This window comes from Macrobrachium rosenbergii, chromosome 53 (genome assembly GCF_040412425.1).
Source record: "Macrobrachium rosenbergii isolate ZJJX-2024 chromosome 53, ASM4041242v1, whole genome shotgun sequence".
Classification (NCBI taxonomy): domain Eukaryota; kingdom Metazoa; phylum Arthropoda; class Malacostraca; order Decapoda; family Palaemonidae; genus Macrobrachium; species Macrobrachium rosenbergii.
Window position 1 is genome coordinate 26912824 of NC_089793.1, and position 27500 is coordinate 26940323.

Here is a 27500-nt window from a genome sequence, read left to right on the forward strand (position 1 = left end):
CTGGGAGCCTGGTGTAGGTTAGACTCTCTTACACAGGAGCCTGGCATGGGTTAGACTCTTTACCAGTGAGTCTGGTGTAAGGTTAGGCGCTTACCTGGAAGTCTGGTGGAGTTGGGCAGCTTACCTGGAAGTCACAGGTGTAGGTGGGCAACTTACCTGGAAGTCTGGTGTAGGTTAGACGCTTACCTGAAGTCTGGTGTAGGTTAGGCGCTTACCTGGAAGTCTGGTGTAGGTTAGACGCTTACCTGGAAGTCTGGTGTAGGTTAGGCGGCTTACCTGGAAGTCTGGTGTAGGTTAGACGCTTTACCTGGGGTCTGGTGTGGGTTAGACACTTGCCTGGGGTCTGGTGGGTTCAGACACTTGCCTGGGAGCCTGGTGTAGGTTAGACTACTTACACAGGAGCCTAACAAGTTTAGACTCTTTACCAGTGAGTCTGGTGTAGGTTGGGCCTTACCTGGAAGTCTGAGTGTAGGTTAGACGCTTACCTGGAAGTCTGGTGTGGGTTGGGCCTTACCTGGAAGTCTGGTGTAGGTTAGACGCTTACCTGGAAGTCTGGTGTAGGTTAGACGCTTACCTGGAAGTCTGGTGTAGGTTAGATGCTTACCTGGGAGTCTGGTGTAGGTTAGACACTTACCTGGGAGTCTGGTGTAGGTTAGACACTTACCTGGGAGCCTGGTGTAGGTTAGACTCTTACACAGGAGCCTGGCATAGGTTAGACTCTTTACCAGTGAGTCTGGTGTAGGTTAGACGCTTACCTGGAAGTCTGGTGTAGGTTAGACGCTTACCTGGGAGTCTGGTGTAGGTTAGACGCTTACCTGGAAGTCTGGTGTAGGTTAGACGCTTACCTGGGAGTCTGGTGTAGGTTAGACGCTTACCTGGGAGTCTGGTGTAGGTTAGACGCTTACCTGGAAGTCTGGTGTAGGTTAGACGCTTACCTGGGAGTCTGGTGTATGTTAAAAGCTTACCTGGGAGTCTGGTGTAGGTTACACGCTTATCTGGGAGTCTGGTGTACGTTAGACGCTTACCTGGGAGTCTGGCGTAGGTTAGACACTTACCTGGGAGTCTGGTGTAGGTTAGACGCTTGCCAGTGAGTCTGGTTTAGGTTAGACACTTAACAGTGAGTCTGATGTAGGTTAGACACTTACCAGTGAGTCTAGTGTAGGTCAGGTACTTACGTAGGAGTCTGGTGTAGGTTAAACACTTAGCAGTGAGTCTGGTGTAGGTTAGATGCTACCTGGGAGTCTGGTGTACAGTAGGTTAGACGCTTACCTGGGAGTCTGGTGTAGGTTAGAGACTCTCTCTTCTGTAGATCTTCCCTGGGAGCTTGGTGTAGGGGACGATAGGCTGACAGGCGACCAGGGTAAATAATTGAAGATGAGTTGCAATTATAACCACTGAGACAAAATGCACGTGGTAGTTGATCGAATGTGATGGGATGCATCCAGGGTAATAACCTCATAACAGAAGACTGGTAGAGTATGAGTGCTTGTGTGTATGTATAATGTATAAGTTATAAATGCTATTGACTGCGAATATCACCGTCCCCTCACTCCTCCTCCTCACTCCTCTCTCCTCCTCCTCTTCGCCCAGTGATTTCGCCGGAACTCAGAGAACTGTGATTTTGGTTGAACAACTTTCAAAAGTTTTGCGACGCCGTTCGTGTTCAGAATCAAACGATTAACGAAACGATATATTTTTGTTTAATTCTGGTATTTGATTTTATGTTGGTGAAATGATCCATGAAGGTTTTCTCCTCGTCATCAACTTTTACAAGAAGAAAGATTTAGAAAAAAAAATAAGATTGTTAAACGATAAAATGCTTCGATGTATTATTTATGAAGGAAAGTCCCGGAAGACTTCATCAACGGTATCACAGAGAATATTATAAATGGTAACCATCCGATTGACTGAAATATATTGTAGAAGAAAAATCATCCGAATACAGAAAGAAATATTGATAGGATAATCACTAAGGTGGTTACGATATTTGATAAGTAAAGTAATGAAGCTGTTAGTAGAAATGAATAAAGTCTTTCATATATTAGAAAAGAAAAATTTATTAAAAAATCTTTAAATCAGGTTGTATCAGAATGTGTTGCATATAGGAGAATGTGTATGAAGAAGTGCGTGTGGATAAAAAGTGCTGTTGGTGAGTGTTTTCAGTGATTATATATATATATATATATATATATATATATATATATATATATATATATATATATATGTGTGTGTGTGTGTATGTATGTATGTATGTATGTATGTATGTATGTATGTATGTATGTATGTATGTGTATTTCATTCTTTGTGCAAGAATTATTATGAGATGTCAAGTCAAGGTCGTTATCCTTTGTCATGGGAAGTTGTACTGACTAAGATTATACATGTAAAAGTAACGTCGTCCTATTGATGTTGATCGTTCACATATGTTTCTGACCTATGGAACACCCGCCCATCCACGACCACATACTTTGTTGTCCGTGTCAGAATGGAAACATACGGGTGCGTAAGCCAATTCAAGGAGTACCCGGGAAATGCAAAACAAGGTTATTCTTTGATCAATATTCACCAAACTCTTCCTCTCTCGCGTTGATATGTTTAAATATCCTTTAACTCTGCAGCGTTGAATATATTTATACGAATCATAAACAGCTTTGAATATATTTATGCAAGTCACATAACAGCTTTGAATATATATAAACCACGCGTAAACAGCTTTAGTCTGTTAAATCACATAACAGCTTTTTAATATATTATGCAAGTCACACTTAAGCAACTTTGAATATATGTATGCAAGTCACACTTAAAGCAGCTTTGAGTATATATACAAATCGCAAATAACAGCTTTGTATATATTTATACAAATCACATTGAACAGCTTTGAATATATTTATACAAATCACACTTAAACAGCTTTGAATATATTTATACAAGTCACACTTAAAGCAACTTTGAATATATATATACAAGTCACATTTAAACAACTTTGAATACATTTACATTGTAATCTTTTCTAAATGTCTTAGCAGTTCCCTAGCGTATTTGCAATATGTTTCCTTTGTAAAGAAAATAAGGAAAAATTATTGTACCAAAAAAACTATGAAAAAGCCGGGAAAGAAAGGCATTACCGTCTGTATAAATACCAGCGCGAGTCGACGAAAGAAACCTTTTAGTTTGATGAGATGGGATTTTCCAAGGTGGCTTCTGTTAGTCCCAGATGGACTTCCGATCCCAATAACGAATAACGAAGCCTTTCAATCAGAATAGCAACCCCTCCTCCCTCCTCCTTTACCCTCTCTCTCTCTCTCTCTCTCTCTCTCTCTCTCTCTCTCTCTCTCTCTCTCTCTCTCTCTCTCTCTCTCTCTCTCTCTCTTTTACATTCCGACAAACATTCTGATGATTGGGCGCTAGTACTAGTGAGATAGCTTAGCCTTTTTTTTTTCTTCTTTTTTTCCTCGTCATCCTTCACCTCCTTTGCATTACGTTCGTCTCTTGGTATCGCGTTTTGACTTTCTCCAATTCGGTGGCGATGGCTCGAAATGTGTTCTTAAACTATCAGGTTGCTATAGTATCAGCCGTGTTCCAGACCCTGCTCCCAGTAGAGTTATGGAAGCTAGTTGTTTCCAGACAGAAAAGTTTCCTTAATTGTTATAGTCAGTTATGGTTTGTTCTCCCTCTCCATTCTGTAGGAATATCTGGGTCGTATTTTTGGCATTGCAGTTTGGGAGATATTAGCCTAGGTGAATATTCTGCATGTTATTTTACTGGAATATTCTTCGGACTTCGTGCTATTTAGGAGGCTGTGTAGCTGGAGGACTTTCGCCCCTTGAAAATCCAGTGCAGCATGGTCATTTTTTGAGGTCCAAATACTAGACTGATTCAAGTTCTTAAGCGACGCCAGAAAACTCGTCTTCAAGAAGGTGATGATAACAGTGTTGTTAACTTGTATTGTTTTCTAGTGGCATGAAAATCTACACTCCTCTGACTTCGACGGATAATGTGTTTTAGTCCTATGTGTACTTTGTGCTAAGACTTCATTATTTACAGTTAAATGAGAAACTTCAAGGAAATTTGCCCTTCTTATTATCTGGAAAACCTTATTTCACCATGTAGTTATTATTATTATTATTATTATTATTATTATTATTATTATTATTATTGTTGTTGTTGTTGTTGTTGTTATTGTTGTTGTTGTTGAAGAAGGAACTGGAAGACATGAATACGCATTGTAATCATCTAAAAAATGTGTAATACAAAGAAGAGGAAAGAAGAAAAGAACAGAAATATATAAGCCAAAGACACAAAAAAAAACAATAAAAAAAAATACGATATCATATCCAATAATATATAGTGATGAAGCGTATCAGTCTTTGAACGACACAACGCAAAACCAGACTCATAACGGATATTCAATAAACTTCTCCTAAGCCGAAAATAACCAACCTGCCCCAAAACACTTAGAAGCCAACTCGTGAACTCGTCGTCGTACTGGCTGGCCTCACAGAAGCAGATGCTAGACAGTCGCTGTCGGTCCTCGTCGCAAGAGGCGTCGCGTTGCAAGTTACTGACTGAAAGCCATCCCCAGTTTCCTGCCTTAGTTGGCTTCTAATCTTGCCAGGGTTGGTCGATCGCCCTCCCTGAGTGTGCAAGGATTCATCTGGAAGCCCTTTTCATTTCTTGTGAAGCTCCCCGGAGCCCCGAATATGGATACGGTTAGGTCTAATGGTAGGGATACCTGACGAAAGCCATGAGGAAACTAGAGAATGCAGAGAAGAACTTGAGCAAGATTGAGCCCGTGTGCAGAAATCTTTTATATTATTATTATTATTATTATTATTATTATTATTATTATTATTATTATTATTATTATTATGTAGAAGACGAACCCTATTCATATGTAAAAAGCCCATCAAAGGGCCCATTGACTTGAAATTCAAGCTTCCAAAGAATATAGTGTTCATTTGAAAGAAGTAACAGAAATACAGAGAGAGGAGACCATTTATTAGAAGAGAAAAAATAAATTAACAAATCAGTAAATAAAAGATAAAAATGCAGTTATTATTATTGTTCAGAAGATGAAGCCTATTCTTACGAGTATGGAACAAGCTCACAGGGGCCAATTACTTGAAATTCAAGCTTCCTAAGAATATGGTGTTCACTTGAAAGAAGTCCCAGAAATTAATGGGAAATACAGAAAGAAGAGATCAGTTGTTGGAAAATAAAAAATCAATTAACAGACTAATAAATAAGTAGATAAAAATGTAAGTTATTAAAATGCAAAGAAAATTGTGTGAAGGTAGTAATGCGTTGCATCTTCGCTTGAACTTTTGAGGTTCCAGTTACACAACATCTTCAGGGAGACTGTTCCACATTCCAGGAGTGAGGAATAAAGGCGTCTGATGTCCGTGATCCCAGTAGCCGCGACGTCAGATTGCATAATTCAGTTAGGCGACTCGGATTGTAAAGCCCTCACAATCCAGTATCCAAAATCCCTCAGCCTCAGCCTAGCCATTCTGGAAGCGTGCGCGTGCTCACGCTAGACCACAAAATTAATAACTTCAAATTGTGCGATTTTTTGAATGGTTACATGCCCGTTAGTAATTACTTTTACGCGGTTTGTATATGATACTTTATTTTTTTGCTACCTTTTAAGCAAGAAAAGCTATTATACTTTTGCAGTCTTTCTGCAGTAAGACTTCATCTTTGGTCATTTTCTCATCCAGTATATCTCGGCTGGTATTTATTTATTTATTTATTTATTTTTTATCAGCTTGCCGGTGTTGTAGAGCTGGCGGTAGATTAGGAAAGCAAGCATTTTATAAATCTTGTTGCCATGCTCTACCGGTATTCAAATTTTAAATTCCCCTGTCGACCGTTATTGTATGAAAGTTGCCAGTTTCGTCATATTCTTAGTCACTAGCTCTTTTGCTTCTCTCTCTTTATGCTTATGGAAGCATATGGTGTTGGCTGCTGTGTCTCCGGACCAGACGTCAAAACACATTCCTGTAGGCTTGTATACATAGGTACGTATTTATTTTTAGTTTTCTGTAAAAGAAGACTATTGTGACGGCTTTGTCTGTCCGTCCGCACTTTTTCAGTACCCCCCCAGATCTTAAAAACTACCGAGGCTAGAGGGCTGCAAATTGGTCTGTTGATCATCCGCCCTCTAATCATCAAACATAATACCAAATTGCATCCTTCTAGCCTCGGTAGTTTTTATTTTATTTAAGGTTCAAGTTAGCCATAATCGTGCGTCTGGCAACGCTACAGACAGGCCACCACCGGCATGTGGTTAAAGCTTCATGGGCCGCGGCTCATACAGCAATATACGCTGTACAGAAAACTCCATTGTTTCTTCGGCGCATCTTTTACTTGTTTTAATTGGCTCTTATAAGAACCATCCATCTCTCTCTCTCTCTCTCTCTCTCTCTCTCTCTCTCTCTCTCTCTCTCTCTCTCTCTCTCTCTCAATATGTGAATTCATTGTTATTATCAATGCTTCTCTACATGAGGTATCTCGGAAGGATTTGCATCTCTAAAATCCATCTCATTGGGATAAAAAAAATATATATATATAAAGAAATAAAACCTGTCCTATCGACTTTAACCAAACGCGCGCGCGCGCTCACACGCTCCTATCTATCGCACAGACAAAAGCTAAGGATACCTGCGCGGAGAATGAATAAACAGAACCAAGCAGTTTTATTATTATGGTGACCGAGAGTGAACCAAAAATACCTGTGAATGGTATCAAATCTTTTCTCGCCGTTCAGATGTCACGTTTTGCTACGCGTCTTTTATTATCCGAGACTGCAACGGTGTCTTGTGTAAGAATAAGATATTATTAAGAGGGTTAATTTTTGGTCTTTTGTTCTTTTTATTTTGTTTTCACGGTAGGTAGCCGAAATATTCCCTCTCTGAATACTCTTGCATGTATTTGCAAGTTTTTCCTTGGTGTATTTTGTGAGTCTTTTTCTTTTTTGTGGGGGTTCTTTCTCCCCAGCGTGTGACCCTAGTTAATGATTTGACTCAGTCATTCCTTCTCAGAATTACACCCCCAATTTTCTCTAACTTCTCTTTAAACAAAATCTTAACGAGTCGGTAGAGTTGTCGGCTAGCACTCGCTAGGCCCGAGTTCGAGGCTCCGACCGCCTAATGAAGAATTAGAGGAATTTATTTCTGGTGATAGAAATTCATTTCTCGCTATGATGTGGTTCGGATTCCACAATAAATTGTAGGTCCCGTTGCTAGGTAACCAATTGGTTCTTAGCCACGTAAAATAAGTCTAATCCTTCGGGCCAGCCCTAGGAGAGCTGTTAATCAGCTCAGTGGTCTGGTAAAACTAAGGTATACTTAACCATTCGTTTTCTTTCGGGTGTTTGTAGGGGACATGCATATTATTGCCATCATTGCCAGTTTTACTGTTAATTATTTTTCACATTTGCTTTGATTACTCACAGTTGGACTTTTAGAGTGCGGTTGCACTGTAGACATTACTTAAGGTTCTTTGCAGCGTTCCATCGGCCACTAGCTGCAACCCCTTTCATTCCTTTTACTGTGCCTCCATTCATATTCTCTTTCTTCCATCTTACTTTCCACCCTCTCTAACAATTTTTTCATAGTAGAACTGCTAGGTTTTACTCTTGCTACACTATTAAAACCTTTTACTCTTAATTTCTTTTCAGTAGTAAATGACCTCATAGGCCCCAGCTTTTGGCCTTTGGCCTAAATTTTATATTTCAGTTACAGTAAAGACATGTGAACCATTGATTTCAAGTTACATAGCTTTCGACTTTTAATCTTTTCAGCAGTACTGTATATGTTTCTTCTCCTTACAATTTCTCTTTCATGGCATGTCATATTACCTTCAGTACTTTGTAATGAACACCATATTCTTTGGAAGCTTGAATTTCAAATCAGTGGCCCAAGTAGGCTTGTTCCATATGAATAGGGTCATCTTCTGCAGCCAACAGTCTATGTGTACTCTGAAATGTCTTAGTCTACATGATATCTTCAAATGGTAATGATTTTTTGGTGTAAAAAATATTTTTTGTGCGTTTGTATATTTTACTTTAAAATAGTCAGATCTGTTCAATCCACATTAAATTTGTCGTTATTAACTAACTTTCACACCATTCTCTCTCTCTCTCTCTCTCTCTCTCTCTCTCTCTCTCTCTCTCTCTCTCTCTCTCTCTCACACACACACATATATAAATATATATATATATATATATATATATATATATATATATATATATATATATATATATATATATATATATATGTATATATATATATATATATATATATATATATATATGCACTGTTAAATAGCATCATAGGACAGTATTGCTTATGGTCTGCGCGTAAGTTGGTCTCATGTTCCTCTTCTAAACCTGTGAGCATGGTACTAAAAGGGCCTTTCCCACGCTTACCTGGTCAAAAGTTATGGTAACTTGGTTACTTCGGGCCATCGGCTCTCCATGTAAATGGAACCACCATTTTTGTTGGAAGTTATGTCACGACAAATTAAAAGGTGGGGACAGGACGGGTTCAGATTCAGTCTCCTGTCCACTTGACAGCGTCATTATTTGCTGTCTCCGCGTGGGCGATGACTTTGAATGAGCTAGAGCACAGCTGCTTATGTGGAGCCTCTTTTTTTTCCGAGTCTAATGTCTCTTAAACGTGGAAGTTTTAAAACTTAGGAAAGGTGGAGACTCTGATTTCTAAATATAGCAATATGTAAACGCGTATAATTTAAGTTATTCTCATTATTTAACAAGGTAATGCCAGACTTATAATCGTTTCTGATACACGACTTTATAGGAAAATATTCAAGTTTCCTTATTCTACAATGTTACACTTGTTGGCATTCGTTTCGTGCTTTACCATCCGAAATCAGATTCGTGGATGAGAAAGTGAATCAAGGATTTAGACAAGGTCCGTGTATCAACCCTGGATGGATTTAGATACAATTGAGATAAAGACTCTTAATAGCAACGTATGATGGTATCAGTTTTCAAAGTCAGAAATTCAACTCACTTGTGTTTATTAAGGTCATTTATTAGGTGTTCGTTAAGCTGGTGAGGAATGGATTGTATAAGTCTAGATTTAACGTTGATATTGTCACGTATTTGGAATAAGCTGAGCTGGCGAGGAATGGATTTTATAATTCTAGATTTTAATGTACTGTACCACCCACCCTAATGGCTACTCATTCCTTCCTTTCGAATTGCATGTTAAAAAAAAAAGAATGAAAATACCTTAAACATTAGCTCTCTTTCTCCACTGACCTTGCCCAGGTGTATTCCTTTAACCCCCTCCCCCTGTCCCCACCCCACCCAGGTCGAAAAGTGAAAAGTTTATTGGCTCAATAAACACCGAGGTCCTTGTTACCAAGCATCGGTCCTAAGCGCGCCAGGGCGCTCCTCCAATCATTAATCTTCCGGTATTATGCACACTCATCTTGCCCAAAATAGATCCTGCTGGCCCCCCCTCCCCTCAGCCCCCCCTCTCTCTCTCTCTCTCTCTCTCTCTCTCTCTCTCCTCTCTCTCTCTTTTGTGCAAGGTCAAGGCTCAAGGAACCGTTCCATTTATCAAGGCTTTCTCGTCGCGGACCCAAGCCATTTGTTTCATTATGGACTCTCCTTCTCTCTCTCTCTCAGAGCTTAACGAGAAGAGGAAAGAAAATTCACCTTTAATAGCAAAATATACGACTTTCACCTCCCCCTTATCGACATTCTAATTTTGAACTAGCGACGCAGCAACAGGCTGTTGAGGAGAGGGAGGAGGAGGGGGAACATTATACAGAGTAATAAATGGTTTCTGTCAACTGCCGCTTGGCTCGCTCGCTCGCAATTTGGAAGAGGAAAATAAATACGGGAAATAAAAAGGGGGAGAGGACGAGAAGGTGGAGGAGGAGAAGAGCCCTTCGGAACCGAGGGAGTTGAAGAATTCGAGGTGTGACAGGAGAGGAAGCAGGCAGGCGTGGGTGTAGGAGGTAGGAGGGTGTTGTGTTTTTGGGTGGGAAGGGTGAAGGGGTCCCCCGGGGTGTTGCTTGTTGGTGAATTTCTTTAATGATGACGCTGCGGTATTATGTTTGTGCACCTGGGAAGGACGAATCTGGTACATCAAGAGGCGGGCCCTCCCTCTGCCTTCCTCCACCCTTGTGAGGGGGGTGAGATGTTGGGGGGGGAGGGGGGAGCGCTCGTTCTTGCCTGCCAGAACGTGGCTGGGCTAGAGGAAGGTCGTCGAAGCTGTTTGCTGATGATGGAGATAAATGAGAAATGAACGCCTGGAGAGCGACTTGCATTTATCGTCAGACTTCCCGAAACCATTCATTGTTGACGAATTATTACTTTGTTAAGTTAGCGGTGAAGGTTGTTACCGGGCTTTTGAACTGTTGCTAGGATAAATTTAAAGAAAGGAGCTTCAGATTGTTAGAGAATTAGCTCGGATTTCGTTTATGGCTTCTTATCTTATTAACAATTTGACGGTGTAGTTGTCATGAATCATTGTGGATAGGTTAATATTCGTATAATTGTTGGGGGGGGGATCTTGAGTTATTAGAAAACCGTTATATTTTGGTGATGCTTAAGACGAAGGCCAATTAATAATAATAATAATAAGCAGAGACCTATTTCAGTTTATTTGTTTTGGACGTTCGAATCTGGAAGGGATTTATCACTGTTTTTTGTTGTTTGTTCATGATATTCTTTTTTTTTTTTTATCATCACAGTTTCCAGTGAATTGTCAGGTTGATTGAATATTTTTAGGAAGCAGTTTTATCCCTTTCATATTGATTGTTCCATGCAATTTATCTCTTTCATATTGGTTGTTCCATGTTTGAAGAAAAATGTGTATGCACATGTAAATAAGCATATAAATGGGTATTTCATCTTGAGTGTAGACGTAGGCGTATGTGTAGATGGCGTTGTTGCTTGGTTTTACTTGATGCTCCAAATAAGTGATTTACAATTTTCAAATTGTTCCGATGCCTGGACATCACAGTCTCCCGGCACCATTATTGCGATGCACTATTACTTAAAGTGGGAGTTTACTTTTTCTCAGTTGTGGTAATCATGTGTTAAACTGTCGATGGCGCCCTTTGTGTTTGAACATCATCCATAAGCTTCATTTCGAAAGGGAAGTTCGAAGTCCCGACCATGTCTGAGTGACCTCTGTCGTTTCCTGTCTCTGGCAAGGTCCTTTCATTATTGCTGACAGTGACAGCCGTGATAATGATAATAATACACTGTTTATGTTCAGCCTACATTGTGGACGTTGCATCATTAAGGAAAGTTCCGTTAAATTGTAGCTTTTTATTAGATTATTCCAAGCCAATTAGGGCATTGAACAAGACTTCTCAATCCCATTTTCTACGTTACTCATTGAAGAGAACGCGGATAGCTCTGTATGTGCGTTAGTCATAATACATAGCCTAATTTGTTTTTATTGAAAAATCAAAATGTCTTCACCTCTTTTCCGTAAAAATGGTGCTATTCCTAATTAAGTTGCAGCTTGGCTAATAATAATAATAATAATAATAATAACCACCCGCCCTACCCCAACCCTCACTCACAAATAGATTTAGTTATCACATTTTATCATGAGTCGAACAGGTTAGTGATAGATTTAGTGGTCGGTGTCATGACAACATTCTCCTAGGACAATATTGACGCGCATAAGTATGCTGCTAAAAATGTTACCTAGAAGTAAAGTCAACTTACTCTTCAAATGCAAGGTTTGTCTAACGTCATGAAATCCTTGAGAGCGTCGATATTTACCACAAAATTCTGCCAGAAGTTGTCAGCTCTTCAATGATCATTCGATCGGATAGTCTGTGGACCTGGACACCACGCCACCCCACATTATTTTGTCTAGTGTAACTGTAATTTTAAGTAGTCTGAGCTAAAATAGTCTTACCAATTCTATTACTTCTGTGCTATTGATCCGAAACCAATGGCTGTCTGTGCAAGCGAATCACACTGCGTGAGCATCCTGACAGTAAGGTGTTAGGGTGTCATATTGCTTAATATCGGAGATATTCCCCCAGATTACTTGGGGCTTAAGCCCAACTTCATGACAGCGGAGTGAACGTTACACCTAAACGTTCATTGGAGGCTTTAATTGTGTAGGCCCCCTGTATACTCTTGCTTTGTAATGCTCTATTGGATTTGCCAATCTGTCTGTCGAATTGACTGACGGCAGTTTACAAAGAAAAGAATTCAGTTTTGTTTCTAGAAATTAGAAGTGCCTTTTCTAGAACATTGTTTGAGGATTTTGTGTGAAGTAGTTTAGCTATAAAACCTTAATTCTCAGATTTGACAGGATTTCTTTAAAAAGTCATTAATTTGTTGGGAGAAGTAAGACATTTGATTTAAAAATTTTTGTTTTTACGTGTGATTTACTCGGAAAATCAATTGTGATTTACTTAAAAACGATATTTAAGGTTAGAAACAGGTAATATTTTTAAACTGAAGTGCAAAAATATACGTATATATATATACATACACACGAAAACTGATATCACCTGAGACACCTACCTTGAGATTTCCTTGTTTCCAGAGTGCCTCCGTCAGTAGTCATTTTTTTTTAGCTGCAACTGAAAACTCCTGAGGTTGGTATAGTCATGGGAAGCCGTAATGTGCCCTTAGAAAAGAAACCTTACTGTTCTCTCTCTCTCTCTCTCTCTCTCTCTCTCTCTCTCAATTTTCCGCTCGTATTAAGACCCCCGTTTTTCTATTGTTATGAAAAACAAGCGGAAAAAGGTGTTCTTGTTATTAATTTGAGTATATATATATATATATATATATATATATATATATATATATATATATATATATATATATATATATATATATATATATACATACATATACATACATATGCATACATAAATATATTTATGTGTATATATACCTACATATATAATGTGTGTATGTATGTAAATATGCATATTTGTGTCTACATGTGTTCAGGAAAGCTGTGAGGTTCAGCGTTCTTCGTTCCTAGCATTAATTAAACGCGCTTGATGAGGGATGGGTTTTAAGGCTCTGCTTCCCTTCTTCCCTCCCTTCCTCCCTCACACGTGTTGCTTTCATTCAGGAAGTCTTTGATTGTATCCCGTTTGCTGCTTTGTCATTCGTCAAGGTCCTGCATTTGGCATAACTGTGATTCTGCTAAAAATACACGAAATACAACTCGGTGGTTTTGGCATTCATAGATGTTAGTCGCTATGGCGTCGAGTTTTCTTGCAGACGAAAGTACCCTTATATTAGTTGATTCTTTCTATTTTATATGAGAGAGAGAGAGAGAGAGAAATCAAGTACGCCACAGAAGACAGTGCTTTCAGGAGAGAGAGAGAGAGAGAGAGAGAAAAAGAGAGAGAGAGCGAATCATGCGGACATACCTAGGCATACGTGGGCGCCAGACAAGTCATGTAAATGTTGCCTTCAACGAGTTCTTGGCCTTGATAGGTTTCACGTCTGACTGTGTTCGGGTAGGTTAGTCCAATGCAAGGTCTAGAGCTAGAGAGAGAGAGTTTTCATTACCTCAGGCAAGGAAGTTACACACTTCTTTTGTTCTTTTTGTTTTTTTTTTTTTTTTTTTTTTGATGGGGGGGGACAAGTGGTGGCTTTATTGCTTGATAGCTGGGAAGATTGTGTAAAAAAACAGGTGCCTCTCTCTCTCTCTCTCTCTCTCTCTCTCTCTCTCTCTCTCTCTCTCTCTCTCTCTCTCTCTCTCTCATGCGCACGATAAACTGCTTCATACGACTATTCCCGTCTTCAAATAATGTCGAACTTTTGGCCTTCCTTCTCTGTAAATGTCATTGTTTACTTATTATATATACTGTATATAAACTTACACACTACTTACAGATATCTCCATCGAGCATTACCGTTCGTGGTGTGCGTGCAAATTCGTTTTCAAAGCAGGATTGAATGGTTGTTTGGGTCCCTCTTCCAAACAAGATGTGGAAGGTCTGTGGTATAGAAGCTATGACAGAGCCCAAATTTTGAGGGGGGAAATTATATGGTGCTCTGGACGACCTGGGATGAGCCGGGATGACCCCTCTGCCCTAAATAACATCAAAAATATTCCTGGTCATTTGGTAACAGCGAAAATTTATTTGGAAGGTGATAGTGCTAAACGGCACAAATGTGCCTTGTGAATTTATGAACATTGGATGTTGGTGTTCTTCAAACTCCACACCTTGTATACATGATGGAATATTTGCTTCTCTCTCTCTCTCTCTCTCTCTCTCTCTCTCACCTATCCATATATCTATCGTAGGTTTTTCAGTTATTTATGATTGACATAACATTTGAATGTTCTCTCTCTCTCTCTGACATAACATTTGAATGCTCTCTCTCTCTCTCTCTCTCTCTCTCTCTCTCTCTCTCTCTCTCTCTCTCTCTCTCTCTCTCTCTCTCTCTCTCATTACCTATCCATATATGTATTTTAGGTTTTTCAGTTATTTATGATTGACGTAACATTTGAATTCTCTCTCTCTCTCTCTCTCTCTCTCTCTCTCTCTCTCTCTCTCTCTCTCTCTCTCTCTCTCTCTCTCTCGCACACACACACACATACACACTACCTAATGCTATATTGTTAGGTATTTTTTACACAAGTAAATTTACTTGTAATAAATAAGTAAATTTATCTTTGAACAAATTTCTTGTCATACATTGCATTTAGTAAGCAATGCCCTGAATACTTTGTGTGCAAAAGTAATTGTACTTCATTAATTCTGAAAAAAAATCGCTATTGGTGGACCTTTGTTAATTGTAGCCTGAATCTTAAAGGTGTAAGTTTTTTGTATCAATTTATTTGAGTTAGGAAAAGAATTTTTTTTTCTTTAGTATCGAATCATTTAATTGAGGAAATGAAGATTGTCAGTATGAAATTTAGAATTTAACTTTCGATTATAACCTGAATCTTTCTTCATTTACAGGTAAAGTGTGGGGTCTGACGACCTTGCTGTCGTGGAGAACGGTACTGTGAAGTTTCTCTTTGTAAATGGTTAAATGTAGTAGATTGAAAATCAAGCTCTCTCTCTCTCTCTCTCTCTCTCTCTCTCTCTCTCTCTCTCTCTCTCTGCATAAAATATAAATAAAATCTATCATTTTACTGATTTCAATTTAATTTACGTTTTTATGTTCAGTTGAAATGTTTGAGAATTATCTCTCTCTCTCTCTCTCTCTCTCTCTCTCTCTCTCTCTCTCTCTCTCTCTCTCTCTCTCTCTCTCTCTCATTTCCCATCTTTGTATCTATTTCAGGTTTTGTTCAGTTATCTGTATGATCTGGACAACTCTCTCTCTCTCTCTCTCTCTCTCTCTCTCTCTCTCTCTCTCTCTCTCTCTCTCTCTCTCTCTCTCGGGTTTTACTGGGTAACGACTACAATGTAAATAAGAAAAAATATTCAGGTAACCCTGAATTTTTTTTTTCAATGTAACGATTCCAAAGAACATTAGCAAATTCCTAATGTGTTATAAAACGAGTTATAAAAAAAATTGCTGGAGGCCAGGAGTGGGCTTCAAGTATATAAACGGGTTTATATCCTGCCTACGGGGATATAATGTTGTCCGGTTATGGTGGCCAGTTTTAGATCTTTTATTTATTGTGTGTGTGGATTCTGTTTGGTTATTTGCGAGTGGAATGTCTCGCGAAAGAATATTTCGGATTCTGGCGAAATGTGACCCAAATTCGTGTGTGGTCAGGAAATGTTTCAGTTTAATGAGAAGCTGCTTTTATATACTTTTTTTATTATTATTATTATTATTGGTTCTTATATCTATATGAGACCCACACTTTTTGAAAGTTATTAGTGTATATGTATATATATGTGTTCGTGTGTGTGTGTTTTCTCCTGAGAGAAGATGAATCCAGAAGTTATTAACCTTCAAGTCTTCACCAAATTTTGGGATGAGGTTGTCAGCCCGTGCCTTTCTTCAGCGTGGCTACGGTCCACCGTAGTTGATTAAGTAACTTACCCATTATGCACAGCGGCACAAAGAAAAATAACTTCCATTACTTGATGCTGCATACATTTACACAGCTCATAAGTAGGCTAGTCCTTTAACCCCCAACACACACCCTCATATACTGCACTAAGTATAATCTCTCTTGTCAAGCCTATGGACTTCCATTATTCCTGCATGACCAGACCGCCTCAAAAAACGGAACTGTATCATTTCGCATACGTCTGCGCTTTCACCACTCTTTCTATCCACATTTCTCACCCTACTCCAAATACACATACAACTTTTTTTCCCCACAAGACCGTTACACCTGCATACTCGTGTTCACATATTTGTGTATGTGTCATATTCGTTTGAAGCTTGCATTTATTTTTGACATTTTCACCTTGAGTGACATTGAGACTGTCCCTCTCAAAAAGGTGGAGAGAGAGAAGAGAAGAGAGAAAGAAAGAAAGAAAGAAGATTTCTATAGCGAAATGGTGCTCTAAAATCTTAAGCTTATAAATCTGACTAGGGAAAAAAGTCAAGTCGGCAACTGTTTGGCATTCGTTTGAGCTGTTGCAAATGAACCTGTTGTTTTATACATCTTCATTACTCTGGTAATATGCTTTATTGGGATGACTCCGTTATCGCTATATAGAATCCCATTGTTTGTGTGGGTGGGAAAGAGAGATTAGTGTTTTAGTTGTGTGAGAGAGAGAAGAGAGAGAGAGAGAGAGAGAATGGGACTGAAAAATGTGAATGAGAGAATAATAAAGTATGAGAAACTGTGTGTGTGAGAGAGAGAGAGAGAGAGAGAGAGAGAGAGAGAGAGAGCTACATCACAATCAATTACAACAATTCCTAATGTGATACGCAGTGCACATAAGTGCCTTCGTACTTTGAAGAACATCTCGACACCAGATTTGGAATATATAGGTAATATTCCCTTTTAGTCAATACGGGTTTATATAGCTGTTTCTTTCTTATGTAAGTCTTATTATACTTCTGTTCTCTCTGATTTTTCCTTTTTTTTCCACTTCAAAGAAGAAGGAGGAGAAGAAGGGAAAAGCGTTGATGGAGAAAGGAAGACTAAATTTAGAGAGAGAGAGAGAAGTATTTATCGTATTGTACCTCTATTTTCTCCGATTTTTCCTTTTTCCAGTTAAAAGAAGAAGAAATAATCGTTGAAGGAGAAAGGAAGACAAAATTCAGAGAGAGAAAAGTCTAAATACTTACCTGCCCTTATGGGAGCTTATCTCTAAGTCCTTTATGTATTTGCAATCAGCCATTGGCCTTTTCGAACCCTAGGGATTGGGATAATCCTCTAGAGCCTGCCGGCGAATCCTTTCGCTTCTGTAACCTTCCATTACATCCTCCTCCTGGGAGGATGTCGGGGAGAGAGAGAGAATAGAAAAATACTGAAAAATTGTGAGAGAAAAGTAAAGAAGAAAAGCTTGAGAAACTGTGTGGATGTGTACGAGAGAGAGAGAGAGCGAGCAAAAAGTAACGTTTTAATTGCATATTACAGAGAGAATAAAAAAAAGGATTGAAAAAGTGTGAGTGAGAGAAGAGTAAAGAAGAAAAGCATGAGAGAGAGAGAGAGGGAGAGACAGACAGACAGAGAGAGAGAGAGAGAGAGAAGGAGTGGCTGTCGGGAGTAGCGGCAACGAAGGATATTATAAGTGGGAGGATGTTTATGCTCCATTGCAAATGGTATTACAAATGGTATTATCCCAATTTTAACGAGGCTGCTCTCTTCCGTCAAGTGGATTTTGGTATTGAGTAGGATTATCGAGGTTGAGATGAGGAAAGGATGCGATGCTGACGTGATTTTGGTTGTTTTAATGTTAATACAATTTTATTGATTTAATTCGTGACATTTTCGTTTTCGATCGGTTTAATCATGCGTGAAAATTACGTTTCAGTACTCCTCCTCTTCTTCTTCTTCTTCTTCTTCTTATTATTATTATTATTATTATTATTATTATTATTATTATTATTATTATTATTATTATTATTATTCAGAAGATGAACCCTATTCATAGGGAACAAGCCCACCGCAGGGGCCATTGACTTGAAATTCAAGCTTCCAAAAAGTATTATGGTATTCATTTGAAAGAAATAACTGAAGGTAATGGACAATACAGAAAGAAGATATCACTTATTAAAAAAGAAAAAAATAAATTAACAAATAAATAAATAAATAGATAAAAATGTAAGAAAATTATTAAAATACGAGAATTGTATCAGGGTAGTAATGCATTGCATCTTCGCTTGAGCTCGTGAACTTTTAAACCCCACTGGACTCAGGGAGAATTAGCAGTGAATTGGGTTTAGACAGACGGTCGTGGTGAGTCACAGCCTGGGAAATCCATCACAAAATCCTTGCTGAGGATCATACGTTATATGAAATAACGTTATCTTCAAGAGCTTGTGTTTCTCAAAGGTATTTCAGAATGATGCTGATCGTAACTTTTTCCTGGCATATTTTCTCACCTATCTGAAATTAGAATGGTGGGCCCTTTCCCCAAAAGGCATTTGATTGAACGCTCATGTTCATGTGGAAATATGAGGTTAGTGTGTTGGCGTACGTAGAGGCTACTGATCGGACGCTGTGTCTGTGTTTAAGTTTTGGCTGTTATTTAGTTATCTGAACTCAATCATTTTTTTTTACAATAATTCTCTCCGTTTGGTTCTAGATTTCACCTGTTTCTCCCACATAACGAATTATATACAAGTTGGTGCAATATCACTTAATATCAAATTTACCAAACCTGTGGAACAACTCACACTCAAGGGGAACTGAGTGCCAACAGCGCTAGGCTCGCATCATTAACGTCCTGGATCAATTTCTGTTCTACCGCCCACCAGCTGACCTAAGTATGAGAGTACCAACATCTGTTACGATAATTGAAGCGGTATGGGGCTGACAACTTCATCCCTAGAGACTGGTGAGAACCTCTGAAGGGAAAAATGACACAAGAAAAATTCCATCATATGCTATCACCTTAATTAGCCTTCCGGTTGACAGAAGTGTTTATGGGATGAAGTTGCTAGCCCCACGTCTTGCCCCATGGATGGTTCAAGGGGCTTATTTGCCGACGGAGTTTGAGCTTTCTAGCTAGTAACCAGTCCAAACACTGACCAGACTTCGAAGTATCGTTGGAGAGGGGATTCATAGGAAATCTTGTTGAACTGTCAGAACTGCACTGTTCGAAGTAATCTTCATGGACAAATCACTCGTACATACAGTTACTTATCTCGCTGGTAATGATGTGAACTAAAGTTGAGTATTATGAAGATTGAACTTTACACCCGCGAAGTTGAAGCCAGAACACCTGTCCAGTATTAGAGTTCTCACCAATGGCTTCAACAAAATGTGTTTGAACACCTGCGCTGTGTGGGACAAAACCAACTTCATCATTTTTTCGTTGAGGTACGAGGTGTCTTAAGGTGCAAAATGTCCAGGATCTCTTCACAGATTCAAACCTTTGGAAGAAATGGACCGATGAAGAAATTTGAAGTCGTTAGTGTCTTGACATATGTATTTGCTGTGGCGTTACGACTAAGCGATTAAGATCTAGCACGCAAGCTTCTGATATCCCCGAATTTTACCGGGGTCGTGGGCTTACACCTCCGAGACTCTGAGAGATCCCAGCAGGAGAGATGTTTGCATTAGTTTAGTCTGGATTTATATTTACTGATTATTATTTTTATCCGGACGGCTTTCGTCCTGAATGACTTTGGCAGCTCCAAGATAAGAGCTTCAGAACTGCAACATACTAGGGTCATAAAAAGAGGAGGAAAGTTCCAAAGCACCACCTGTGTTATTGTACCTCTGGTTTCCTTTCGTTTTGAATATGTATCTAGTTTTGCTTTCATTTTTAATATGTATGTTTTTGCTCCTGGTCAGGAGAGTTCATTTTTTCCATTAGTTTAATTATTATGCATGTTTCAGTGATAATTGTAGTTTACTTTGAAACTAAGGAAGGAATCCTGGTGAAACTTGGGGAACACATTCGGTAAAGTGATGAGGCTTTGGGAATTGTTCCACTCTTGAACCGCATACCCACCCCCCTCCGTTCCCCATGTCATCAGTGCCCACCAAAATACTGAAGGGAATAGCCTACTTAATGCTATCACCAAATTTTATCGAAGTCCGTTAATCAATTCTCGAGGCATTCTGTTTAACAAAAACCGACAGTCAGACAAGCATAGCTGAAAAAACAAATATGTTTGGATGAGTTGCTGTTATTTATATTGTTACGATAACAGTAAATACTACCACAGCACGTGATGATATCGGAGCTCTCGAAAAAATTAAGTTAAACCGAATATAATCCAGCCATTGTTCTGAAAACAGTAGAGCGTTTGCGGTTGAATTGCAGTTGCTTGATGGCGCTTTGTAAATCTTACTTGACTTTCTAGTTGCTCTTAAATTTTGGTGTCTGAACCCCGTCGAGGGATGGTGCCTTCAGTGCATCTCACGCGGTGCACTGTAGGCATTACTTAAGGTTCTTTGCGGCGTCCCTTCGCCCTCTAGCTGCAATCCCTTTCATTCTTTTAACTGTACTTCCGTTCATATTATCCCTCTTCCATCCTACTTTCCACCCTCTCCTAAGAATTGTTTCATAGTGTAACAGGTTTCCTCCTGTGACACCTTTAAAATCTCCTTCACTCTCAATTTCCCTTTCAGCGCTGAATGACACATAGGTCACAGCGCTAGGCCTTTGGCCTAAATTTTTTATTCCAATTCCAGTTCTCGGTGTATGAAAATTAAGCGACTGTGATAAAGAGAGTAATATAGAAGTTAATAAAGGTCTTGTGACTTTCCACCAGCGGCGATACTTCACGATAAAAAGGCCAGCTGATATCCGTTAAGGATGTCAGAGATACTTAACTTGTAGCAGTGAGGACTCTTAAAGGTTCCCGGGACTTTTAAGTGAAGATTCTTGGAACTTGTAACTGAAAATTCCTGGAACTCGTAACTGAAGATTCCTGGAAGTTGTAACTGAAGATTCCTGGAACTTGTAACTGAAAATTCCTGGAACTCGTAACTGAAGATTCCTGGAAGTTGTAACCGAAGATTCCTGGAACTTGTAACTGAAGATTCCCGGAACTTGTAAATAAATATTCCTGGAACTTGTAACTGAAAATTCCTGGAACTTGCAACTGAAAATTCCTGGAAGTTGTAACTGAAAACTCCACATGCAACTGAAAATTCTTGGAACATGTAACTGAAAATTCCGGGAACTTGTAACTGGAAATTCCTGGAACTTGTAACTGAAGATCCCTGGAACTTGTAAATAAAGATTCCCGGAACATGCAACGGAAAATTCTTGGAACATGTAACTGAAAATTCCTGGAACGTGTAGCTGGAAATTCCTAGAACTTGTAACTGAAGATTCCTAGAACTTGTAACTGAAAATTCATGGAACTTGTAAATAAAGATTCCTGGAACTTGCAACTGAAAATTCCTGGAACTTGTAACTGAAAATTCCTGGAACTTGTAACTGGAAATTCCTGGAACTTGTAAATAAAGATTCCTGGGACTTGCAACTGAAAATTCCTGGAACTTGTAGCTGGAAATTCCTAGAACTTGTAACTGAAGATTCCTAGAACTTGTAACTGAAAATTCCTGGAACTTGTAAATAAAGATTCCTGGGACTTGCAACTGAAAATTCCTGGAACTTGTAACCGGAAAAAATCTCTGATTCTTTCCAGAAATAAGAGAGAGAGAGAGAGAGAGAGAGAGAGAGAGCGGAAGAAAGTCCGTCATAGAACGAGAATCCTACTCTTCATGTAAGATTTCCTTCATAATGACACTAAAGATATTGCCACCAGGATTAAGACGATCCCTTAAAAGGAAATAAAATATTTAGAATTTGTACGTAAAGGATATTTGACTCAAAACGGAAATTATGAGAATGTGAATCGGTAAAAAAAAAAAAAGTGCGATTCGCTAGAGGGCTTTGATAAAGAGCTCCCTTGTGCGACACGGTTAAACGGTCTCTCTCTCTCTCTCTCTCTCTCTCTCTCTCTCTCTCTCTCTCTCTCTCTCTCTCATAGATACATTCATGCATATTTAGCTCTGCCTAACATACCAAAATCTCTCTCTCTCTCTCTCTCTCTCTCTCTCTCTCTCTCTCTCTCTCTCTCTCTCTCTTACGCACACGCTTAGATGCTTTCATATTTAAGCTCTGCCTAACATGCAAAATCTCTCTCTCTCTCTCTCTCTCTCTCTCTCTCTCTCTCTCTCTCTCTCTCTCTCTCTCTCTCTCTTACGCACACGCTTAGATACTTTCATGCATATTTACCTCTGCATACATATACAGTAAAGAGCTCTAACCCCTCGGGCCAGCCCTATGCGAGTTAAGAAAGATGACTTAGCGGTCAGGTTAAACTATTTAATAATAATGGTTTTTAGAAAAACGTCAAGAGCTCTGCCATACTTGGGGAAAAAAAGTAAATGCCTTAAGCGGTCAGAAAATGCCAGTCTTCGCCTGTTACCCTGTCATTCACTGCAATTAGTTCAATTGGTTATCTGTTTCTCTCCTTTCTAATTATGTGGTGTGTGTATACCATATATATATATATATATATATATATATATATATATATATATATATATATATATATATATATTTACATATGTATACACATACTTACATACACACACACACGCACTCTCTTTCTGTATTACGCACGCTTGCATCGCATTATCGTGCATCATTATGGAACTGTTGTTACACATTCAGAGCCAGCTTAATGTGTAATGACTGTATCGGTGTAGTTTCTCGTTCTGTCGATATTGCTCGTTACCGATTGTGTTGCCATGACTCCGACATTGAAGACGAGAGAGAGAGAGAGAGAGAGAGACAGTCTAGAAAAGCGTCTTTGCCTCTTAGTAGTGCTTTCGAAGCGCGCTTGCGGGCGCACAGAGACAAGAGGGAAACGGACGTACCTGTGAAGACTGAAAATAAAAACCAAATAATGACAAAAAAGATGATAAAAAATTGTCTGCGGAGAGAGGAGTCAGAAAAGAGAGAGAAAGAGACGATCGAAGGGACGGAGGAATAAGTGGTGTCCATGATGGAGGAAGAGGTGGAGGAGTAATGGGGGGAGAAGTTGGGGGGGGGGATGGAGAAGATAAGATGGCTCCAGCACTGTAATCAACGGTCGTTCTTGGTTGCATAATTTTGGCGGCTGGGTCATGGAAACACTTCATCCTTTTTGCTTGGCAGGTTTGCCTTTAGGGACTCTCTCTCTCTCTCTCTCTCTCTCTCTCTCTCTCTCTCTCTCTCTCTCTCTCTCTCTCTCTCTCTCTCTCATGTTACATGCTGCTTTAAGCAGCATGAGTTGTTCAAAAGAGCAATATACTCGATTTTATATTGATTAAACATTCTGAAGGCCAAGTAAATTTTAATCAGTCGAGTTTACACTCCGTACAATTAACTTGTCTCATCTCTGTCCGTGTTTTACCGCTTCAAAACCTGACAGAAGTAGTGATGATATTCAACAAAGTAAATAAGATTTAGAAAGTTAGCCCTTGCTGTCACCAGACTAATCCAGTAAATTAGTAAATTATTTTCTTGTTAAGGTTTCCTTTGGTTAATCGATTCACAAAATAACAAAATAAATACATTGGTCTGAAATGTTTAAAAGGGGAAACTAGAAACAGTTTACTAATATTTACTAATATTTTCCAAAAGCTGAGCGATAACGAAGGCTGAAATTCTTCCCACGAATCCATGCGATAAAGTTTCGTTTAAACTTTCCACCGACTTCATTCTGAAAGATAGCTATCTAATGCAAAAGTCGTGTATGGAAAATTCTGTGGATTAGAATTTTCTCCCGAAGAAATGAAAACATATAACGATTTCGGGTAAAGTCGAGATAATTCCTAAGAAAAAAAAAAGAATGGTAGAGAAGGTTTGCAAGAACAACTTGAGAATTCGTTTGCCAAACATTGGATGATGCGCAGCCTTGTTAGGCAACACTTGTTAAATACATTCTGCAGACAGATATTTGGAGAATGATTGTCATATTGTGCTGAAATAAGCAAACAGGTCATAATAATCAGTTATTTGGAGAGTGCATTATGAGGATACGAGTCAAGGAATGGCAGAATTCCAGTTCTCCAAACAGGAGCTAAGAAGTCATTGTGATAGTTCCTACGGATTTTTTTTTTTTTTTCTTCTTTTTTGAGAGTAAATAATGATGGGTTTTCTGGCGTCGTGACTGCTTGGGAAATTTCCTAGACATCTTTCAAGTATCGAATAATATTTACCAAGAGAATATCACAGAATCAGTTTTTAAAATCATCGAACGATATATATACGGAGATATTACGGAGGTAAATGTAAATAAATCATATTGTGTTTACTCAAGAGGCTGTTGCTGAGGTAATCGTTATCAGTTATCGGATATTTTCAAGAGAATTTGTCGTTTATTAAGAAAATCTTTTCCTTAAGCGAGTGCTCGTTAGTAATGACTTAATTCAAGGGAACTTCCTCCGAGGAAAGCATATAAGAATTTGTTAAGGCACTTTAAATGAAAATTACATAAGGCTGTATTGTAAAGCTTTGTATTTTACTTTTTTGGAAGTTCTGCTCTCTCTCTCTCTCTCTCTCTCTCTCTCTCTCTCTCTCTCTCTCTCTCTCTCAGGCTTTAGTAACAACCGTAAAAGCTATAACTCTTAGGATTAGAAGTTGTTTGTGTTCTCTCTCTCTCCCTCTGTCAAGGTGCTTTAGATGTTAATAACCGTAAAAGCTGTAATTCTAAGGATTAAGCTCTCTCTCTCTCTCTCTCTCTCTCTCTCTCTCTCTCTCTCTCTCTCTCTCTCTCTCTCTCTCTCTCTCTCAAGAGCTTTAAATGTTAACAACCGTAAAAGCTATACCTATAAGGATTAGCGAATCTTTACAGGAGATAATCTAGTTCTGGGTATATGTATGAGGGCCAATCTAGTTCATCTTATGTATAATAATAATAATAATAATAATAATAATAATAATAATAATAATAATAATGAGATGGTGAAGGTTTGCACGTTCCGGAAGGGAAAAATCTTTTAACCCAGAGTGAAATGGCATTCAAATGCTAGATCAGTCGTATCCATACATACATACATACGAGAGATTAGTGTAGCAAGAAGAAGAAGAAGAGAGAAGAGAAGAAAGAAAGAAGAAAGAAAGAAAGAGAAACTAACTTTCACAAGATAATAAACGATTTCAGTGCCAGATTTTCGTAGTGAGAGAGAGAGAGAGAGAGAGACACACTTGTCTTGCAAAGAAGAAATAAAGCGATTCCAGTGCCGGAATCTCGTAGTGTGTGTGTGCGTGAGAGAGAGAGAGAGAGAGAGAGAGAGAGAGAGAGAGAGAGAGAGAGAGAATGTGATAAAAAGAAATAGGATATCTACATAGTAAATCTTAGCCTAAATTGCCATCTTTCCGTATCGTATGTCAGAGTGAGAGGCTTTCTAGCATCAGCGGGTATCTTATACAGAAGACACCATTAAACCTGTTGCTCGCCTCTTCATTAAACCGTTTACGTCCCATTCCGAGTAAGAGGCGGAGAGGTGTTCCGTCCGAGTATGAAAGCTCAAGTACTTGCTCTCAACTTTTTCTTTTCTCTCTCTCTCTCTCTCTCTCTCTCTCTCTCTCTCTCTCTCTCTCTCTCCTTTTTTTTTTACCCATCCTAGCAAACGGTACTCATGAAATTCAGGAGGTAACGGTGCAAAGGGAGGTTACGCTTCGACTTTATTTTGCAAAGACGCTCATACTTAGCATTTAATCTCATGCTTGAAGCAGTGTTTTTAAAAGATTTGTATCTCCGGAGAAAAAATTACAAAAAAGGCAGGTTGCTTACAAGAGTTGTATCAGGAAAAAAAGGTAAAAAAAAAAAAGCCAGCTTTCTTCGAAAAGGCTGGTCACTAGCCTAAGTAAGGGGTCAGCCAGCCATTCATTTGTCGGCGAAACGTGTTGGCTAGGTTCAGCTTCGTCCGTTATGAATGATCGTAATCTTCTTGTTGCTCAGTTTTTATTTTTTTATAAGCGCTCTCATGGAATGCATAACCTCCGCCAAGGCAGTTTCTTTTTGGCTAACATGGAGACCTCCCCGTCTTTGCCCTAAAAAGGTCATTCACGGGAAACTCGATTATTTAGTGTATTGCCAATATGATTTATTTGCTATAAAATATTAACGCAAATATGTTGCCCTCTTGGAATAAATTAAATAAACACAAAAGTTAAAACATAACCATCAAGACTCATCTGAAATGTCTTCAGAATGACTTGATAACTACCTCCAACCTAAAGAAATTATTTTCAAATTGAGACATTTGCTTTTCGTGAGGTGAAAAAGGTCCCTTTGCTTTGCAAAGCCTGCCTTCTTAATGCTTGGCTTGCAGAATAAAGGCGTCTTTCGCCCTTATACTTAATGTCAAAAGCCAAGCTGTGGTACACTTCTTATTTTATTCATTCAGTCACGCTTGTATTATGTGCTGACGCCTGCTGTATGTATGCATGTATGTGAATAGTCAAAGGGAAGAGAGAGAGAGAACGAGTGAGAGGAACTGTTTGTATATATGTGTATAGGCAAAGGAGAGAGAGAGAGAGAGAGAGAGAGAGAGACTGTTCCAAGACGAGTCGAAATTTGGCAAGAACCCAAGGGTCTACATTACTGCCAATTGGTTTGTACCCTAGACGTAGAGGAGTCGTTTGGGTTGCGGAAGGTCAGTGCAGACTGGAGGAAGGAAAAGGCCAAGAGGATGGAGGGAAACGTGCCAGGAGAAATGGTCTCTTCGAGATGAGTTTTTTTTTCTTCATCTTCTTCTTCTTCCTTAATGCATTCTGGCTGGCATGGTGAGGCTGTTGGAGGAGGCTTTGCGATCGATCTCAGGGAAAGCTGCTGCTTTTCAACTTTCCTTTCAGTGGGCGTGTCCTTCTTTCGGTTTAAGCTTGAAGAAATGTTTTCTAGGTTTTAAGAGTTAGTATGCAATGTAGTTTCCTGTTCTTGTTCCCTAGAGCGACCTTTTGCTGTGTATAAGAATCCTTTCAGTATTGCTCTAGAAGTGCTTCATTATGCGACGGTGCCCCTCATACGACTCTTGTACATTTTTCCTTCCCTTACACTACAGTCCTTGGAATTCCTCACCTTCCTTATGGCATCATCCAAGTGACAGAGAATGTTAATGCAGTTTTCCTTTAAGATGTCAGACCTTCTGATGTAGATTCGACGTAACTTTATAAGTACTTGATCCGGTTTCAGTTACAGGATACAGAATGCTGAATTTAAGTTTCGTACAACATTTGAAGGCTGAAGCAATGAGGAATTTTATTCACATTTTTTCCTTTGTAACTTCGTCGTTGGCGAATCTTGCACGCTGACGTGTCCTTGGAGTTAAATAGATCGGTATGTATAAGAAATGGTTTTGGCGTCCAGTTAAACTTGGCCCGTGTCACTGGAATCGAAGTTCATTTTGAGATACTTTACACACACACACACACACACATATAGCCTATATATATATATATATATA

General features: G+C 39.0%; 1 protein-coding gene across 11 annotated transcripts in view; it reads left to right on the forward strand.

Annotated features, from left to right (window-relative positions):
* LOC136834372 (basic helix-loop-helix ARNT-like protein 1) overlaps positions 1 to 27500 on the forward strand; it is a 509755-nt gene that overhangs the window by 459406 nt on the left and 22849 nt on the right. For 2 of the 11 annotated variants that reach the window (XM_067096925.1, XM_067096922.1), the window contains one exon: positions 14953 to 14993. The exons of the other annotated variants lie outside the window; for them this stretch is intronic. The gene's annotated coding sequence lies outside the window, so the exon portion shown is untranslated. The remainder of the gene's footprint in view (positions 1 to 14952; positions 14994 to 27500) is intronic. 11 annotated transcript variants of the gene reach the window in all.